This window comes from Crocodylus porosus, unplaced genomic scaffold (genome assembly GCF_001723895.1).
Source record: "Crocodylus porosus isolate Cpor-Errol unplaced genomic scaffold, CroPor_comp1, whole genome shotgun sequence".
Classification (NCBI taxonomy): Eukaryota; Metazoa; Chordata; order Crocodylia; family Crocodylidae; genus Crocodylus; species Crocodylus porosus.
The window spans coordinates 13,434,499-13,455,754 of NW_017728928.1; the positions used below are offsets into that span (position 1 = coordinate 13,434,499).

The 21,256-nt window shown below is 50.5% G+C and overlaps 1 protein-coding gene across 1 annotated transcript in view; it reads right to left on the reverse strand.

Moving 5' to 3' along the window:
- RHBDF2 (rhomboid 5 homolog 2) overlaps positions 1-20,159 on the reverse strand; it is a 45,470-nt gene extending 25,311 nt beyond the window's left edge. Inside the window, exons 1-2 of the mRNA XM_019542658.1 lie at positions 19,967-20,159; positions 1,120-1,243 (exon numbers count right to left, since the gene is read on the reverse strand). The gene's annotated coding sequence lies outside the window, so the exon portion shown is untranslated. The remainder of the gene's footprint in view (positions 1-1,119; positions 1,244-19,966) is intronic.
- Between the last annotated feature and the right edge of the window lie 1,097 nt (positions 20,160-21,256).

A 21,256-nucleotide genomic window follows, 5' to 3' on the forward strand; every position in this document is an offset into this window, starting at 1 on the left:
TTGAAATGACCGATTCAATCCAACCAGTGAACGTTAAATTGCCCCCTCCCCACCCCCGATGATGGACGGGCAAAGTTTCCAATCTAAAATTAGACCATCATTTCACCATCTGAAGTCTGATTGTGGCAGCTCTTGCAAAACAGTTAGCTGGGGATCAGGAAGCATGATGCATCCACAGACCTAAATGCAATTAGATCCATCTGAGATTTTGTTCAAGGCACCATCTGAATTTCAGCTAATCAGGTGAGCAGGGTGGATAAATAATACACTGAGTCAGAACTGTAAGCAAATGAAGCTCTTTGCAACTGGAAGAACCTGCTCCCTTTTTCTCTCTCCCAAAAAAGGGGTGAATGAACCTGACTCGGCAAAACCAGAAGGAAATCCCTGGATGTTTCCGCTTATTCCTTCCAACATCCCCTTCAAGTCCCGGGGCAGGCTGAGGCCACTGCTTTTTGCTGGAGCGTGAGATCCAGCTGTCCAAGGCTCTGACTGGCAGTTAACATGCTGAGGGCTTTGAAGAGCACTGGAAGACGTTTTCCACTGGTCATCAGTTCCCAGAGGCAGAGAGAGATCTGCTGGGGACATATAGCTATGTCCTCCAAGGGAATGCACCAAAGTGGGGGACAGGAAGGGAACCCTGGTCCTTTCCCCTGGGTGCTGCTGTAGGAGAGAGATGTTCTTGCCCCACAAGGGTGTGATTCTGCATGGTCTTGCAGAGGATAGTAGGAAGACACTGCTGCACACTCTCTCTCGTGTGAGCACTTGGAAAGAGAGAACGTCTTCCCAAAAAAGCTTTAACAAGTTACTAGTCCTTTCCATGGGCTCCTTCTCAACAAGACTCCTGGCACCACTGTTTGGAGACGGGGCAAGAACTACACCCACAGTCCTGGTGCCAGAGGAGTTTTGTCTGTTGGGATAAGCCACAACGGTGCTGTTCCCCTTTCAGTGGAGGCATTGTGGCTGCCCCTTTAGTGCTGCAATGAGAAGGGACCCCAGGAGAGCACAGAGCACTGGAGCATGGCACTTCTCACACGGGAGTTTCCATGATGTACCCAAGCCAGCAGCTGCCCCTGCCCAGCCACACATGTTCAGTGCACATGCCCCTGCCCTATGGCTTGCCTCATAGAAAGAAAATGATCCTTCGTGGGGTGCCTTGACGTCAATACTTCTACTCTTTCTCCCGTCCTTCATCCAAGGGAGCTCTGCAGTACGGCTTGACCTCCTCTTCTTCTCTCTGGGTGCACTGGGAAGAACGAAGCAAGCAGGTTAGAAGAAACAGACTTTGAATGGGAAGATAAACATTCATTTTAACTTCAGCGCCATTCCTGTAGCCAGACACGCTGCAGACAGCAAGTGCAACACAGCCAGCCCCCAAGATCATGGGTTCAAGAGCACCCCTCCGTGTTGGTGATAGATGAGAGACCTAGTAGCACTGCATGGGCCCAGCTGTAGTTCTTACAGGACTAGGGAGAAGGCAAGACATCTAGAAGACCTTGGGGAAGGAAATCCAGAGATGGGAGAGGAGATGGAGTATGCGAGGTTTTCAGACACTGGCCCAGGAATCGAGAGAACAGAGTTTCTTGCTCTGCCAAGTGCGGCGTTATCTTGGACTGGTCACAACCTCCAGTGACACAGGGTTGTACTCCCCACTCTGCAACACAGGGTTGTACTGCTCCCGTCTGTCCACCCTGTCTTCTCCAGCTTCTTTGAGGTAGAGCCCTTCCCTCACCAGACATCTACAGAGTCTAGCACAGAGCATCTGGTCTCTGTTGGGACCTCCAGGTACAAGGTAAAGTGGTGAGGGAGAGGGGTTCACACACTTGGAAGAGTGACTATCGGGGCTCCTGTCCAGTTGCACCTCATCTGCTTCCCTAGCACCGTGCAGGGCTCCCACCTCAACATTTCACAGGACCATGGACCTGTGGTAACACAAGGAGGGGAAGTGCCTTCATCATCCCCGCTGTTACCAGCCATCCCCTTTCCCAGGCCTCCGGGGTGCTCTGTACAGCCCCTATTGGAGCTGCCTCTGCCGTGTTTTTGGCGTCTGCTGGATTTGCACATCATGTTGACTCTGCGATGCGTTCTCATATCATCGCCATCCTGCAAGGCTGAGCACCTACGGTACATGCCAGTGAAAGTTACTGCCCCATCGCAGACTTCAGCCCTCTTCCAGCAGCTCTGGGGTTTAGTGGCAACAGCATCAAGGGCCTGGAGGATTGGGATTCCTATCTAGGAATTCACATGCCAGCCTTCCTCATGCCACATGCAGCCCTGCTGCAGCTGCATCTCACTGGGGAGCAATGGTGCTGTCTACCCAAGGGCTGAACACTACAATTAGTCTACTAAGCACCCACACATGGAGGATCGGGGCACTGCAAGACACAACTATGTTCTGTAGGAGAGAAGCAAAGACCAGAGCCAGCTCCTCTTGCTGCAATGCTGAAAAAAAGTGGGGCCACAGGAGCAGAGAAGATCTTTGATTAGCGACACAGTCCCTATGGCACATGTGAGCAGCTTTGATTTTATACAGCAAAGCAGGAAGAGGCATAGCTGCAACTCCCACACACTGTTTATTACCATATTTTCTAGATGCAATTTCTCCAGTCCCATCAACACCAAGTCAAGTCAGATTAGGGCAATCAGGACAGGACATGCAAATAATATTCCCCCTCCCACAGGTTGTGGCTTGAAACTTGCACACAGCATCCGTCACAGCACTTGAAAGACCAAGCTCCAGCCCTGTATCCCTTTGAGCACTGGTTCTTGCTTTACCTTCCTGCAAACCTTTGCTCCCTTCAGATTACTCATTCCTAAATGCTCCTGTTAACACAGTCAAGCTCAGCTGATCTTGCTTTGCCAGCGACAAACTCCTCACCAAGGGGCATTCACAGCAGGACCGGTGTCAGTGCCAAGCGGCTGCGGAGCAGAGCAGGGAAAGCATGGCCAGGAACCAGCTTATTCATTTAATTACAACTTGCCTGGGAGGATTCCAGCACAGCATGGCAGAACTGAAGCCTGGGTGGAAAGTATCCTTCTGATAAGTTGGAGAGAGACTGCTTTCCCTAGCAGGGCAGACAGCAAACAAGTCAGAGATGCCAGCTGCAGCTGGTCCTCATCCCCAGCCTGGGAGCGAGTAAAGACAGTCACTCCAAGAGCAGCAAGCACAGGAGTAGAACAATGCACAAGGCAGTGGAGGGTAGCAAAATCAGGAGCAACAGGAAAGTGAAATCATGCGGGTGAAGACCACACCTGTTAAAATCCCCCTCCTACAGACAGCTCTGCACATGAAAAGCACCTTCCCTCCGAGGAGCCAAGTGCTTTAGAAATGCTAAGGTATGGAAATGGGACCCTGATAAGTTTTCCTTCTACATCTCCAGATGCTAATGATAGGCATCCATCACCTGGCAGGAGCTCTCACAAAGGTACAAGCAAGAGAGCAGGTCCCAAGAGACTAGTTCAAAAGCAGCGCAGGAGATGGTGCTTTGTCAGCCTTGACATTAAGCCAAGTTTGCTCTGGCCTCATTTCATTCTGGGTAGCAAGAGAATGAAAGAAAAAACAAAACAAAAAACCCTTTCCACAGTCCCCCAGGATTAGACGGCTGGCAGTCAACCCATATTATCCTGCTTTTCCAGGTCATGCCGTGGCACCAGAAGTTAAGTCCCCGATTACTCAGTTTGGACCCCAGGTACCTGGTTCAGTGCTCGAAGATGCTTAGCTGCGAAGCTGCATTAGCAGAGCACATATCTAATCTCATTGTCAGACAGCTCCCGTCTACACCGAGAAGGAAGTGTGGAGGCTTTTGCTACTTGGGGCTTTTAGGCATCAGCTCCAGAAACAAGCAGAAAGAGCCACCCAATGCAGTCACAGGAAGCAGCTTGCTGGGAAAGGCTTGCAGAGCGCAGGAAGGGCAGGGCCCCCATGGTACCATCAGCACCCGTCTACTCCCAGTGGAAAGAATTCCAGACTGTGCCAGGACTGAAGCCATAAGGGGCTCCTGCATTTCCCATCACACAGCATCATGGGCAAAGTATGTGCCAGGGGTTACAGAACTGCTCCAAGACGTCTGTTCCCATAGCTTATTTGGATCAATCTCAGCAGAAAGACAGAGATATTGCAAGGGGTAACCTTAGACACAGCGATGGGGTCTACACAGACACCATTAGTCACCGCACTGCTGAATGACATTTGTTCACCAACTGCAGACACCGAGATTTCTCCTCTTTGCTGGCATGTAGGCAGAAGAAGACATAGCACATACTTGGCTTACAAAGTGTTGAGAACTTATTTTTAAGCCTCCGTGCCTTGCATGCTTATACCAAGTAGTTCAAATGCTTTGTGGTTTCTCCCCAACTGTGCCAGCCAGCACCCATGTCCATTGTGGTCAGGGTGCAAAAGGGTGGTTATATTTGTTTGTAGCCTGTTTCTATAGCACTGCACGCTTACTCTATCATTAATCCTCTAGCGTCTTTTAAAATACCGGTGCCCAACAGACTTTCCGCACTCCTGTCCCTTCTGCCATTTCCTACCCACCGGTGCAGTTATTCCTAAAAAAAAAAAAGATGCAAATACTCAGGGCCCAAAAATGTCATTTGTCTCCACCTCTAAGGAAGTGGAAGGACCTCGTGATTTGGGCTGAGCTTTACAGTCTTCCACACAATACAATGCAAGCCATTTTGGACCAGCCAAGACTGGTCTGCACTGCCTAGTGCATACGGCTATTGCCGTGGTTCTCGGATAAGCTGTCCCCCAAAAAACTCTTTCCAGTCTTTCAAGTGCACTCTTTATGGTCACAACCCCCCATCTGCACTCCTTGGGAATCCCGCTGCTCTTGCTGGGTCCCTGGGTTATGCCTACTTGGTTGTCAACTGTTACCTTCCAAACCCAACAGCCTCATCACCCACGAGCGTTTCCCTTCAGGAGCCTGCGAGCCATCGTGGGCTGCAGCCCCGAAGCAGCACCTCCTTCAGAACAAAGCAGGAGGAAGCAGCATCCAAATAAACCGACGGCAAAAGGCAGATCCGTGTGTATGCTCTGTCCTACCTAGGCTTGGCATCACTCTTCATCCCCAGCTAGGCACGACTCAGGCTTGGCTGCTCCCTTCCCCTTCTCCAACCATGGTCTCTTGGGCCCCACCTTGCTCTGGATGGCTCAGCCTCAGTTTGTACATTAGCCTGCAGCACCCAATGATCCTTTCTTCTCCTCTTTTCAGCAGGTTTAACGCCTTAGGATTTGGCATTTCCCTTTGGTCCCAAGGTTGGCCTCAGGAGAGGTGAACCATTGTAGCCTGGGTGAAGTCAGGTAGGGGCATCCCCCAATTAACAGCTTCTCTGTTGTTTCCTCAAGGATTCTTCCCCGTCTCATTTTTGTCTTTCCCTCTCAATCCCTCCGACAGCCCCTTTTGACCCTAAACAAGTAACTGGGACAGAGACAGATTAAGGCATCCACCAGCTGGTTCCCCATTTCTCCATACCCATGTTGCTTACTCTGGTTCAAGCAACGAGGGAGGATACAGGCAGCACCTTTTCACTGGTATAATCCAATCCACACTAGGGGCTGTCCCAGCAAAGCAGTCACTCACACCCTCTGGAAGGACAATAATGCCAGTAAAACTGAACTGCAGATAAGTGCTTCTATTGCCTTTCTCCTCATTCTCATGGGAGGCAGATTACCTGTTGGCCCAGAGGGAACATGGCGAGTGTGAATGCTGACCTATACCTCCAGCCCTGCAGGTTTCAGCCATGTCTGCACCCAGAATGGGGCGAGCTGTGCTTAGAGTTACTTGGAGACCAAATATAGCAGGGGGGTGCTTATAGCTGGATACTGAATCAGCAGCACCTCCTTCCACCAACACTGTGGTTTAGCTGATTATTTGGCACATAAGCAGGTATTATTTTCTCCCCTCCAAACACACATTTTTCTTAACCAAATTCAAGAACTCAGACAGTTGCTGCATCAGCTTCACACACCCAGCACCCAGAGAAAAACTTTTTAGTTGTGTTGGTCTAAGGACACAGGCAGACAAGCTTCTTTGGGTAAATGTGATCTCTTTTATTAGACCAACTAAATAGTTGGAAAAATTGTTCTTCGCAAGCTTTTGGGTACAAACGCCCTTCTGGAGAGGGTACCACCAGGAACTCCTCCATTCCTCTCCCTCTGCTTCCCCTTTGGGGCAGCTGCAGGGGCACCTGCACACATCCCCCCTCCACCCTTTTCAGCTGAAGGGTGTTTGTATCCAAAAGCTTGCAAAGAACAATTTTTCCAACTATCCAGTTGGTCTAATAAAAGTTATCACATTTACCCAAAGAACCTTATCTGCCTATGCCAAAAAGGTTGACTCCCACAGCTTTAAGGAGATCCGCGCTGATGAGAATGAGCTTTGTAGACTTGCTCAGAGATTAGCTACAGCAGTCAGCAGCCAAGATTCCTCCCTTGGGCCTCTGCTCCGACAGGGTTATCGCTGGGAGGTGGAAACAACAGCTCCGCTGCCAGGTCCGTTCAACTCTTTGGCAGCTTCTGCGGAGAGGCCAGTCACATTAGCACTTCAATGCCAGCGCCTGCCCATGAGGATCTGGCTTGAGCCCGGCCCAGTTCCTCTTAGCAACCCCAGGGCACGCGGGCATTTGTTCTTCTGGGCATGAGGGGCTGGTTTTGGACCAGCAACCTAGAGGCAAATGGTTCTTTTAAGGAAGTCTCCCTATTCCCCGATGCAGCTGGTCCAGGCCCAACCCCCAGCTTCCCTAGGTCTACACCCAGAGCAGACAACAAGCACAATCTTAGAGGCGTAAGGAAGAAGTCAAACTTGAGCGTGGGCTCAGGGGGCTTGAGAACAGGATGTACAGCATAGGTCCTGTATGTTCAGAGCCATACGGGACCGGAAGTGAGCTCAGCACAGCTGGAGAAATGCGAGGGGAACAGCATGTGCAAACCCGGGCATGGGAAGTGAATGTTTACTTATATTTCTCCTTCCTGGGAGGGCCAAAGAAGCCCCACTACAAGGGGCTTCTGTTGGTGCAGCACCTGCCTGCGGGTTTAGCTCAGCCTGATGGACCAAAAGAGGGGGCAGTGAGAGAGCAAAGGAAAGTGCTGAGAACCTGCTCTGGGGGAAACCTCTCCGTCGTGCAACTGCTGCTTCCTTTTCGCTGCAGGCACGAGTTCTGACCGAGCTCCCTTGCACGGAGCGAGTGACACACAGGAAACCTGCACCTTCAAAAATCCCTAGCGTGCGTTGCACAAGCACCTGCTTCTAGCTGTAGGTGCCCTCTACTCATTTACAGTGCAGGTGAGAGATCTCCAGGGGAGGGGACAATGCCACTAAAATCAAGTATATGACCCCCATTAGGGAAGGAGGGATCATGTCAGCGAAGCTCAAAATACACCAGGAGGGAGAAGAGAGGTGGATCTACCATCCGCTTCTAGCAGCATGTTCCCCCGGTACACATCACAATACATGTACAACTGATACTCATTTCTCCTCTAATGTGATCCAAGTCAGACCACGCTGCTCCCCCACCAGCCAGCCATTTGGGTTCCAAACACGCCAGCAAGCTTGGGTTACTCCAAAAGTCCCGAAGGTGCACCATACACAAGTGGTAGCAAAAAGATTTAGCAGCACCTCCCAACACACCTGCTGAACCAAGGCCCAGCACAGAGCTCTTCAGAAGCTTATGGATGAGATGCAGGCTGGTGAAAGGGTACAGGAGAAGGACAGGGCTATTATAGTGCCATCTGGATCACTTTGTATACTGGGCCTATTAAACTCAACTAATTAAGTGTGGTTTAATACAAACAAAGCAAGTACAGGCAGTCTTCCGCTTACAACGTTTCGAGTTACAACGTTTATAAATTGACACCGTTTCAACTTTATGACGTCAGTTTTGACTTTACAACGCTTGATCTGATGCAACGCCACGCCAGCGAACAAGTCTGCTGTGCCCCCCATCTCCCTGGAGAACATCCGTCCAAACTTCCTTGGACACTTCTTTAAGAAAGCAGACACGACTCCAGAAAAACCTGCAGCCAGGACTCCTGAGAAGACTCCAGCCAAGAGCCCTTCAAACAGTTCAACCAAGAGCCTTTCAGAAAGTCCAAAGTCACCTCAAAGAAGTCTTTCCAAATCAATACGACTGTTATTTACAATATAAAATACATTAATGGAGCTATATTACTCATTTATAATTGATCGAGTGCAAACTTCTGGGGAATTTTTGGTGAAAATAGGATATTGGGCCCGGGTTCAGGAACCAATCCCCCATTTAGAACATTGTTTCTTATGAGAAAATTGGTTCCGAGTTACAACGTTTCGACTTAAGCTGCGGTGTTCCCAGACCAATTGTGTTACAAGTCCAAAGATGGCCTGTAATAAATATATGAATGAGGGCATAGAAGCAGCTTCTGAAAAGGATCTAGGAGTCAAGGGACAAGCAACTCAACATGAACTTCCAACATGATACTACAGCAACAAGACAATGCTTTCCGTGGAGCGGTGGGAGAATGAGTAGGGATAAGACTACCACTCTGGAGAGACTGACCGTACCCAATTCTGGTATCCACATTCTGAGAGCAATGGGAAAATTGGGGAGGTCAGAGGGAAAATATTTTAGGCCTAAAGAAAACATGTTATAGTGAAAGATGACAAGAACTGAATCTGTACAGCATACTAAAAAAAACTGGGAAGCAACTTGATACCCATGTCCTTTATGGGGAGATAATGCCAGGCACTGAGGGGGTCTTCAAAAATCAGCAAAGCGATGCAACAGGAACCCGTGGCTGGAAGTTAGCTGGACATATTCCAGTTGGGAGTCAGCTACAGGTCATTAAGCAGTAAGGGCTCTGACTAGTCGAACATACCACGGGCAATGAGGGGTTCTGATTTTAAGGCTCCAAAAGACAGAGGACTAGGCTGTCCCTTGGAGATGGGTCCTGCCCACCAACATATCGTTTGCCACACGGGGGTAACTGTAAAATTCTCTAGCCAGAGACACAAAGGCGTTCAGACTAGATGATGTCATGGTCCCTTCTGACCTACTGGCTATGAATCAAGATGAGATCACGTTACATGCCAGCCACCGGCATTGCTTCTAAGAGAGGAGCACTAAACAGGCTGGATGTCACCCATCCCTTGAGCAATGACACCATGCGAAATGGAGTGCACCAACAGTCGAAACACAAGGGCCGAACAGAGCCGTGCTGCTGACACAGATGGGATCAAACGGCTTCCAGCCTGTAAGGGAGGAGGCCAGAGCTGGCAAGCCATATCTACATTAAGAAAAACAATCCTTGGAGCTGTCAGCTAGGGTGGACTATTATTATGATTAACAGCCAACAAAGCTACTGAAGAGGATGGTTAGACTCCTCCCCAGGCTGAGCTCCAAGAATGAAAGTTTACTAGCAGAGGCAGAAATTGCAGGCGTGATTTTTAATGAAAGGGAGCTGTCACCTTTAAATAGGATGGTGGGTTTCCAACAGCTTAAAATCTCTATAGGAACTGTGTGTTTAAAAACAGTGAGGGCCAACCTTTTTTGGCAGGTGTGCCCCAAATTAGCTCCACACCCCCTTGGAGTGCCAATCCCATCCCCTTCCCTGTCTGATCCGCTGCTTTTTTTTCTACTTTCTGCCCTGCCTGCCGCTGTGCTGCCTGTCCACTCTCTCAGCAGCCACGTGCCCCACACAGGCTGCCCATGACACTCGTGGCATGCATACTGCAAGTTGGCTAATTAAACCAATCAGTCTGCTTCCCAAAGCAGGTGATATCCTTTAACTGGAAGCAGGACAAAGTCAACACAAGGTTAATTTAATGGGCAACAGAAGAACCTTCCCAAGTCAGGGAAAGCAAAAGCAGCCAGCACCTGTCCCTTCTTCTCTGCAAGCCTGCAAAAGGCACAAAAATACGTAGCCCTTTCTACTTCACTGCCTGGTACATCGCATGATCTCAAACGGGACAACTGCAAATCACACTGGAAAGTGAGAATTGCCCTGGAGTTACAGAGCACCACACACAAAGAGCAGTCAATGCCTTTCGTTTGGAAGAGTCGTTACTCATCCTTCGTATGCAGCCAACGGCACATTCACAAAGGCTTTATAAATTATTAACAGGCATTGCCAGCGCATTACAATTGCGTGCGCGGCATGGTTTGGACTACTCCAAGCATAAATAGTTTATTCCAATACATTATTGGAGGCCCTGCTTAAAAACCTAACTACTGACCTGTGGGGCTCTAGCCGCTGATTTATCAAATTACTGTATGCTTGTAAAGCGACGATTGTCAAATCAAGGTGCCACAGCACTGCACTTGGGTATGCAAACATCTACACGTTATTGGCAAAACAAGCCCAGAGATTTCGAATAGGAATCCACGGTATCAAAAACATCCCGGCTTGCTGTGGTCCGAGTTCTTGGCAACCGAAGAATTGTTCTCTCACATACAACACGCACCTGAATATAGTAGGCACCTGGTTTTTGAAAGGCAGAATGAAGGAACGGGACAGTTACAGCTTCACAGAGCAGGAACAGAGACTAATCTTCAGCAGGCTTGCTCTCTTTTTCTTGCTTAACTAATGCTGAAACCATGGCAGTAGCTGAAGGCTGGTCTCCATTAGTGGATCTATAATTCTGAAAATAGCTAGAGTCTCCAGGGCTATGAAACAGGCAGAGAGAAACCAAAAGCAGCTCTCAGACAACACAACTGCCCTAAGAAATGTTAGCTTGAATAGTGGAACAGTAAGAGTGTTAGAGAGAGAAATGATCACCAACACCTCTGGAGTAAAAGCAAGGAGCCATTAAAGTCAACTGATTCTCTCCACTGCCTGAATAGTAATGCAATAGTTCCTGCACCAAGGGGAAGGAATCACAGCAAGGTGCTTCTATCCCAGTCAAAAAAAAAAAAAAAAAAAAAAAAAAAAAAAAAAAAATCAGCTTCCCCACTTAATATATACAGCCCCCTACATTTGGGGTGATGGGGAGGGGACAGGGAATGCATGTTGTATGCTAGAAAATACAGTGTTTTCTGTAGTCAAAAAATGAGCAAAAAAGCCAAGAGCTGGCATCTTCTGAGGGGTGCCTTGAGTCTAACAAGTCTAACGCTGCCTCAAATTGTGGCTAAAAGTACCTCTGTAAAAATGGCACTGCCTCTTAAAATCTAGACGGCAGCTCCTCCAATCTGTACTAGACTCAAATCGCAAAACCCATAGGCGTGCTCAGGCCTGCAGAAGGCACAAAGGTCTGGACCATGCAGTAAGAGCATGGGAAATATACAGCCTCCAGGACTTTACCCCTCCAGAAAAGGCAGCCAATAAGAGGCCCAAACCTTGTTCCTGTAGCAAGTCCCCTTGACGAGAAAAACTAGAAAGACAAAACAATGCTACAATTTGAACAAGAAAAGGAAAGAAGTGGATGGACATGGCTTACAGAGAGCAGCCTGCAGAATTGCTCATTTAGGTCTGTGGTTTGTTTCGTGGTTCAAGAGTTTTTGCTCAGCTTTTTGGAGCAAATACACACCTGTTTGGATTTTTTATGGCAATGCTCCAGAACTGGGCTTTTAATAGCAATGAGAGCCTCCATCCCATCTGTTGCAGAACTAAGCTTTGCCTACAGGTTAAGTAACATACAGGTCCAAGACGCAGTTAAATGCATTTTAAGTATTATGACCACTCCTGGCCAGAGACCTTGGGATAGAGGAAGCAGAAAAACCAAGTCACACAAGGGCATTAGATCTATAAAACAGCGTTATATAGGGGCAGCTGTGGTTATGGAAACCAATAGACTAAATACCACTTCCAAGAACCACACTTGATTCTCTCCATCCAGTCCCCAGCCCAAAGGGGTCACATCACACCCGAGACACCAGTGGGAGCTGGGATGGGCCCAGTGTCCCATCAGGAACACTCACGTCCCCCTCCCTCAGCTCTGCTAATCCACCTCAGCCTCAAGCCGCAGCTCTCAACCCCTCCTGAAGCAGTCACGTGAATGTACTGACACACACCGCTGCAGCAAGAGAGATTAAAGCCACAGCTAGGAATCAGCCTGATGGCTTTAACCGCATTTCACTTCTGCTCCTAAACCCATGATTCCCCAGAGGTGAAGAGCCGTGTGTGCAAACCCTGCCACCAGTAACAACAAGCACTAGAGAGACCACAGAAAACAAGGGGTCCCCGTGTGCTAACAGACAGAGCTGAACGTTAGGGACAGAGACCAACAGATTTGTTTCTACAACCCCAGCACAGCAGGCTCGGATGGGATGCGACTCTGAGCACAAGTGGGATGTTACTGCAACCAGCACCATCCCCGGCACCACGAAATACTGCGCCAGCTGATGATAATGGGGAGAACGTTCAACACCCAAGAGACTTAGGCTCCCATAGGACTTTCCAAAAGGACACTTAGGTGTCTGCATCTCCCTAAAGATCATTAGGATTTAAAACTTCCAACACACTTGGGCACACTGGAAAAAGTTGAGCTCAGTTACACAACATGGCAGTGGAAATGGCCGAAATACCGAGCAGACAGTGCTTTGATCTTACTGCAGTCCTGTTAGTTATAGTTTGGAGAGAACAACCAGGTCCCGTCTCCCACTGAACTCCAGTGATGCACATACTGGAAAGTTGTTGGAATAAACCTAAGCCAGCATCCACATTCTCTGCATGTTGCTGTTTGCTGGGGTCAAGTGCCACAAGTTGTCACCACTTTATGGAAAGCCATTTTTACCATGTTTCCCTAGCACTAGCTTTGCTCACTCGAGTTTGAACAGCAAGTGAACTGCAGTATCTCTTGCACAGGTGGTCACAGCTATCACATGGCAGCATTTCTGCACTACCAGGGAACAGGTGACTCCTCTGGGCCTAGCTGCAATGCACACAGCTTGCATTGCAAGGACTTGTGCTCTGGAGTAAAACTAGAATGGAGAAAAAAAAAAAAAAAACTGACCAAGATCACAACCACAGGAAAGAAGCATGCAATTTGCAAACTGCCATGCCCAGAGCCAGGCCTGCCAGCTGATCTGATTCTTGAAGGGATTAGAGCTGCTTTTTTCTTCTTTTCATAATCAGGCCAGATGTATCAAGAGAGATGGCTCTGGCTTACTTATCTCCCTGGTTTTCATGCCCAACTAGACACCCTAGAGGAACAGGGCAGGGGGGAAGAAGGTAGTATAGAAATAAGTAGCTCAATTCTGGACATAGCTGATAAAGCTGAGGGGCCTTTTCACCCTGTTAGCAGCATACAGCTGAGAGCAGTGGAGCAAGCCCTCCCCATCAGCGGATGAGTGGGAAGAGCAAGATAGAAAGGGAGTGTGCTGACCTGCAGCTCTGCAGTGTGTCGTCATGGCAGGATATGTTCTTGCTAGAGCCAGACTGTGCCCTCCACCCAGTCCAGCTTCTGCTTTCTACTGAAAGCCACCTCTGCCCCCCTCTTGCCAGGGCTCTGTTCCCCATGAAATTCAGGGAAGTGATCAAAAGGGGATCAGCGCCCCCAAGGGCAGAAGGGCGTAGGATGGAGGGGGACTGTCCCAGGTAAACAAAAGGCTCTTGGCAAATACTCCATACCCCGCATCAAAACCCTAGTACCAGGGTGCCAGCTCGCAAGTCCCCCCACTTTGTGGATATAGCAAGAGCCCCTTGCTATAATATAACCATGGTGGAAAGGGTACCACCATGAACTACTCTGTTCCCCCCTTAGGGGCAGCAGCAATCAGGATACACCTGAACATATCCCCCCTCCAACCTTTTCACAAAGGCATCTGCTTTCCATGGAGGGACAGCGCCCAGATAAATCCCTGAAGACCTTCAGACACTTGCCCCTGCGGCTTCCAGGAGGGATGGACGGAGCTCTCTTCCACCCTAGCTTAGGGCAGATGGAGCTAATGCTTTGTTACAGGACAAGCAAACTGCTTCCCTAAAGCCAGCAAGCTGATTTCCATCTTAGGAGGGCACAAAACTCCTTTGATCCATTTCCAGGCAGCAACAGGAGGCGATGCAATACAAGCAGCAAGTACTGTCTTCCAACTCCAAGGCTCCAACCTTGCTACAGATGAGACGCAGACACACGCGAGTGCAGATTCTCACCTGGTGTAAACACCACTGAAGCCCAAAGAGCCAGGATAGTTTATGCCCGCTGAGCCTCCGCCTGGGGGCATCTTAGCAAAGGTCCTTGGGCAAGTATGGTGCGAATCAAAACAGCACATCATTAATGGGCGCAGATCAGTGCAGATCCAGGACCGGAAAAGCAGGAGATGCTGAGAGCGAAACTAGAGAGAGCCTCTGGCAAAGCAACCTGCTGCGGAAAAGAAGAGAGATGTGCACACAACCAGCCCGGCTCGCATCTCACTCAGGATTACCGAGTGAACATGCACTGCGAGGTGGGGCAGCAAGAGCCCACATGCAGGAAAGACCCCAGCTGGGCCCAGATTCACCCCACTAGAAATGCAGGCATGACCCGGGATAACAACCAAGCACCCGGTCCTTTCAGAGGGGCTGCCACTGCGCTCCTGGGAGCCTGAAGGACGGCACGGTCCAACTCCACAGGCAGACTCCACTTCCCCCCAGATCAAGAGAGGTGCTGGGGGAACGCAAGGCTGTGCGAATTGCATGGGCTCTGTTAACGCTTCTCCCCACCCCACTAAGACAAACCCTCCATAAGACCAGCACCACCCTTGCAGCTTTCTACAAAAACCAAACCCAGTGGCCAAAGGAGACGGCACAGAAAGAAACAGCAGTGTCAAGGTAAAGTCATTCAGCAGGGGCTGGCCAAGAGGGAGGTAAAAAGGGCCAGCCTCAAGGCCCCTAGCCACTGGGTTTTGAAACAGGAAACCCTTGATCTGACACAGGAAAAAGTGAGCGAGAGGGAAGAGAGCTGGGGAGGGGAGGAGGTGGAATCGCAGCATGTGCGCAAACAAGCAGCCGTGGCAAGAAAAATAGCTGTGGGAGGTAGGCTTTGGTCTCCAGGGCTTCCGATGTTAATGGCAGCCTATTATCTTTGTTACAGCCAAGCAAGAAGTTCCCTCTGGACCCATTTTCGATAGGAAAAAAAAAAAAAAAAAAAGGTCTTTTTAGCAAAGAGAGACCTCTTCAGTAAATCTAAAAGTTCTGTGAAACTTTAAAAAAGTCTCCCCTATTTTGGAGGGGGTGAGACCTCCCTGCTCCAGAGGCACAGCATCCCACCTCTGACTCCTCAGCAGTTCCCTCCCCTGCGCAGGCTCCCTTAGAGCAAGGGGACGGCAGCAGGGCTGAGTGCATCAGCTCTTTGGAAAGCAGAGCACCCTCGTTCAGCAGCTGGGCTAGAAGATGCCTGGCAGGCAAGGAGAAAGCAATATTCATGAGAGCTTCTTAGGTGGGTAGCCAAAAGCATTTGGTTTTAGTTGTTCCAAAAGGTAGTTTTCCTGCAAAATCCTCTTACAAATGGGGAGAAAATGTGGCACAGCCCCTTCTTTCCAGCCAGCTCCAATCTGTTTATATATACACTGGCAAAATATTCACTTGCTTTTACCAGGTGAGGCCATGCTGTGTTATCTACATCTCCCAGGTACACAAGTCAGACCTTAAGAGCTGCTTAAAAACAATTTAAATTCCAGCAGGGTCCAGGTGAATCATGTTATTCTGACAACCTAGGAGCAGACTGGACTAAATCAGCATCCTGATCTAAGCTGGGTAGAGAAGTGGCAGGCACGTCCCTGTGCCCACACAGAGAAGAAGAGCAGTGGCTTGGACCTCTTGGCTGATTTGTAACCAGGAGCAAGGGAAAAAGCCATAGGGGCTGATAGTCCTCAAGACTTAGCAGCTCTGGGGCCTGCAAAATGAAGTTCAAGTCCAGCAGCTGCCCCTTCAGCTCCGATCCACGTGATGGGGCAAAATGTACCTGGGTATTCCGAGTTCTTGGAATAGCTTCTAAGGAACGAGGATACAATTCAAATTTAAAGCAAAAAAAAAAAAAAAAAAAATATCCCTCATCAGAAACCCCGGGAAGAGTGCGGTATAGCAAGGTGTGTGAGGAGGGAGGGAAGAGCATAGCTCCGTGGAAAACCTCCGTGCCCCCGACAGGCTGTAGATCTGCAGGAAGCACAGTGACACTGCCCCAGTCAGCAGCAGGCACTACACAGGTCTACAGCCACCGCCTAGGGGCTAGACCCAGAACGCCAGGACTACGAAACGCCTTTGGAAGATGGCCCAGCTTGCTACTGCACCTGCACAGCACTGGGTGCGAGATCAACTCCAGGACAACTGCATCAGCCCTGACTCACTGGGTGAACTCACTGCACACCCAGCAGCCTTGGCAGGGGAACAACCCCTCCCTAGTACAAGGGCCTAGCTAGCAGGAAGCAGCCAGCCGGTTTGGCCTTGGAACTAACCACATGGCACGGGCTGAAAACCAGAGTGCATGCTTGGGTCTGCTGCTTGCTCCAGGGCAGGCAGGGCACCACGAGCAGACACAGAAGGAAAACCAAAAGCCAGGCTGCCACATGTGCCAATCCTGTACTTTAAAGGGGTGGAAGAGGAAAACCACGTTGCACTGTAAACGCCAGCCCAGGAGTTAAAGGGTTCTTTAAAAAACGGGAAAAGAAGCCAGTTTAATTTAGAGAGGCCAGGGACGGAGAATGTTTTAAGCTGGGCTAGGAGAGGGCAGACAGAAGAACCTAAACCAAGGTCGCTTTGCCTATCCCAGTTTGGAAATACTAGACAGAACCAAGGAGAAATTAAGTGCTGTACGTTATGCTGGTTTAAGTGATCATCTCCCCACGTCCATCTGAGGGTAGTGGCTTGCAGAAGATAAACAAGCTGTTACCCGTTTCCTCTACTGACTGGTGGTGTGGCATAGTACTAGTTACGACTGAGCGAGCCAAGCTACCCTAGGATAGCCACATGCAGAGCCGTCCCTAGGGTATGGCAAATCAGGGCAACTGCCCTGGGCCCCACTGTTTGGGGAGGGATTCATAGATTCATAGATGCTAGGGTCGGAAGGGACCTCAATAGATCATCGAGTCCGACCCCCTGCACAAGCAGGAAAGAGTGCTGGGCCTACATTACCCCAGCTAGATACACATCTATGTATCTAGATGTGTATATGGGATGGGGGGGGGGTGGCACGGAGCCAGGTAGAGCAGCTGTGGTCCATCCCATGGGGCCCACCTGAAGCTGGCAGCTCAGCCCTGCACCATGGAAGAAGCATGGAGAACACTCCCACCCCCTTGGGAGGGGTACCATTGCCCCACGCACTGTTAAGGGGGCCCCCACACAGGCTGATCTGCCCCGGACCGCACCCCCCCCCCGGGGTCGGCTCTGGCCACGTGTCTATCTGCTCTTGATCCAGATGTAATAACTGCACAGAAACCTGATGTAAAAGTATACCAGGGCACGTCCACCCCCACCCATGCCCAGCAGGAGCTTAGGCAAGTCATCGTGACTAGTCTTGGGACCATCAGCTGACAAGCAAAACCGTTGTGGACCAGTCAGTTCCAAGTTGTCCTCTCCAGCAATGCAGTAAAAGGCACCCCTGCATGCTCCTAACCCCCTCGAGGCTCCAGTGCATGTACTGCAGGAGAACAGGGATGGCTCTCATACCCTCAAAAAGCACTTCTGAGAGGAAATGCTGCATTTGCTAGGGAAAGTCTAGCACCCAAGGTCCAAAACACTAAGTCAGACTCTGCTCTCAAGTACCTCTTGCTAGGTCAGGTGCACTGCTGTTGCCAGCCTGAGTCACAGCCCAGGCCCATCCACTCCGGTACCCCGTCACCAGCACAGGAGCCTCCAACCCACAGAACGCAGGTGAGGTGGGATCATCTGCCCAAAGCCCCTAATAGCAAGGTAGCCCCCAAAAGTCCTTCCTAAATCTAGTTACATTTTACCTACGGGTAGGAAATGGCCTGGAACGAGCCCAGAGGACTGCACTCAGTCACTGATGAGTGAAACTGTGGCAGACATCCCAGTCTACAAAACAGGATCAATACCCCCCACCACCAAGGCAGGACAGTTGTGGGGGCCAGGATCAGTGAGGAAAGCACTAAGTGCCATGCTATTATTTTTGATCTTTTATTAGACCAACTCAAACATTTAAGTACAGCAGGAGAAATATTTGAGTTAGTCTAATAAAAGATAACCGGATATACCCAAAAAACCCCATCTAGCTACGCCCTTAGTAGACCCACACGGCTACAACCTACGCCCCGACACTTATTTTAACACTAGCTTCTCACTCTCCTCAAGAGCCATCTGAGGCTCTTGGGTTTCAGGGTGAAGAAGGTTTGGCTTGTGAAAACCAGCTGATCCAGAAGAACATCACTAGTGATGGGCTCCGCTTCAGTGGTGCCGCCCTTGGGGGCATGGGAGCTAGGCTCCACGCTCTGCTCCGCCACAGCAGCTACCACCTCCGCAGGCAGTAGCTGGGGCTTGGGTGCTGCTGGGGGTGGGGGGCAGAGGGCTGCAGCCCTGGGTCCCTGGCACCATGACCCTGGCAGCTGGGGGCTCCCTCCAGCAGGGCTGGGAGGGGGCAGGCGGCTGTGGGTGGGGAGTGAGGGGCAATGGCACAGGCAGGACACCAGCATGTCAGGGCTGCTCAGCACCACAAGACAGTAATGGGGGGAGAGCCACAGCTGGACCTGCATCCTGGTGAGCAAAGGGGGTAGGGGAACTCTGATTTTCCATGAATTCCCCCCCCCCCGCCCAAAATCAAACACCAATATTTATAGGTATTCTGAATTAATTTTATTATAGTGATTGTGGCACCGGTAGGCTTCCAAATTGCTTTAAAATTGTAAATATAGCAATAAAACATTGTGTTCAACTGATACCCATGTATATAGTAGTGTTTCATTTTAATCGTGGAAAAATGCAGATGTGGGTGTTTTAAATTAGAGAATTTGCCATTTTTCAACAGAGAAAACCACGATCCCTGTGGGCCCTCAACTCGCCTGTCCACTGCCCAGGATCTCCTAGCACTCGGTTCTCATTTTCCTGGTTGGGAAGGGACCATGGAGTGCATTCGCACGTGTGTTCATACCGGGGATGCAGCAGTCACAAGAGGATGTGGGAAAGCAGCAGTTTGCTGGCAGTGCCTAAAGAGAGGGGTCGCTCCCCTGCATTGGGGTTCTCCAAGCCTCTGCCTTGACTTATTCAGAAAAATTACCTGCGCTGCCAAGCTCACACTTCACAGCATTGCACAGGACTCCTTTGAAACATGGAGAAACAGTGCACTGTTGTGACAGTTTGCTACAAGGCCCCATTAGCAGAAAGCCTGACTCCAACTTGACACCACGGCAGACGAAGAGGCACCAAGCATACAGAGCCCCCTCCCCGCCAACCGATTCAGCAGAAACCGCGGGCGCCCAGCACCTCTCGGGAATTCTGTTCTGCACCCGTGTGTGACCAACAATAACTGGTAACTGAGACAGGGCAGGAGTCCAGCAGTCAAGACAATGCTGTTGCAATAACACTACCATGCAGCTGAGCTTAAATTCACCATAGACGCAGCCCTGGGAGCTACCTTGTACCACCCATTCCTGAAATGCAGCTGCCTCTGGGGCTGAACACGCCAGACAGTGTTATGTGCTATCATGCACTGTGGTTCCAAGGAATACCAGATCCCACTGAACCGGCGGGAAGGATATCAGGGAAGCCCAATGCAGGACACAGGAGTTGTTCCCTGCTCCCAAGGAAAAGAACCTCAAGATTCTTAGGGACCCACAAATGACTGGGCTTTGCTTTTAGATTTTACCCATGAGCCAGCACCTTTTGCCCCCCAGCTCAGCACCACGTCAGGACACAAGGTCTGAACCTGCTGGGAGGAAAGAGGGCTGCCTATGGGATCCACCCACCCCAGGGGAGCCCTAGGCTACATCCTAGCCAAGCACTGGCCTGTTCCAATCCTGCATAGCCGACAGCATCACAGGCCCAGGCAACGCAAGAGGCAGCCAAGCACGGCACAGCAGGAAGGAAGCAGACAGTAAGGCTACTGCCATGTGAGCCACAAAAATGCCACGTACCCACCTGCTGCTTCAGCCTCAACCAAAAAAAGGCAGTCGGAAAACCTTCAGCAGAAACCCGGCAATGGGCCTCAGGGCCAGCCTAGTCTCTCTTCCCCAAGACCTATGGAGTGAGATCTGGGAGCCCTGGAAAGAAATGGAGGCATGAGCCGTTCTGTGGCTTCTGCTGTGCCCTGGCCTCCCTCTCGTCCAGACTCAAGGAGAGGAGCCCAGGGGCAGGGCTTCTGCTGCACAGTGACGCCATGCAGCAACCCACGCTGCTTCTCAGCAGCTCAGGAGGGGTGGGGTGGGGAATAAAGGAACGAAGCCCCGAGAGCCAGAAACCGTCTCTACGAGTCTGTGAACTGGGCTCTGCGTCTTTCAGATGTGTGGGACCGGGGGAAGGGGGGGGAGGGGCAGGAACCAGGAGGCCACATTTGCCCTGTGAATTATCCACTCCCACACAAGGGCTCAGCAGCGGTGGCTCGCTGGAGAAGGGAGGATGGTAGGGGAAGCAGCAGCAGCAGCAGCACAGCTTCTGCTCATACCAGACTGGGGGTGGGAGGAAAATGCAGAAGCCAGAACAAAATAAGCTGAGATAAGGGCCTGGAGCAGGGCAGCTCTCAGAAACCTGCAGGGAAGCCGGCTTTCCTGGAAGGGGTGCGGCAGGAAGCGCCAGGCAGGGCCGGATGCAGGCATGGGCAATCTGGGCAGCTGCCCAGGACCTGGACACAAAGGGAGCCCAACAATGGTATTCCTCCCCCACCCTTGTCCAATTATCATCATCATTATTTCTGGAGAAGGGGGGCCTGATACTAAAAGCTTGCCTGGGGCTGCCAGGAGTCTAGGTACGGGACTGGCACCAGGCTGACGGAGGTGCAGCCTGGGCACCTGGCACAGCGAGAACGCTCTAGGAGCCAGGCACAGCTCTTCAATGCAGGGTACAGGGCAGTTGTCTGCTGCTGTTGATATCCAGCCAGCAAGAAACATGCGCCAAAGTGGGAGAAGCCCACTATCGGGAGGAAACGGGCTCACCTGCTCAAAACACTTTGGAGCCCCCTGCCCAGGACAATCCTTATCTGCCCCACGGGCCACAACCAGACAGTTCCTCCTCTGCCTTTTCTCCTGAGCAGATCTCTAGGCCTCTCCATTAGGCAGTACTTTTGCACTGGATTCATCCCAGCTGGTAACAATGCATCATGCATTAGGAAGCCCTCAAGATGCAAGGGTTAAAAGCCTCTGCTAACTTCTGCTCCCACAATCTCTCTCCTATCTCTCTATTCTCAAACCTCAGAGCAGATCATGTTTCACAGCC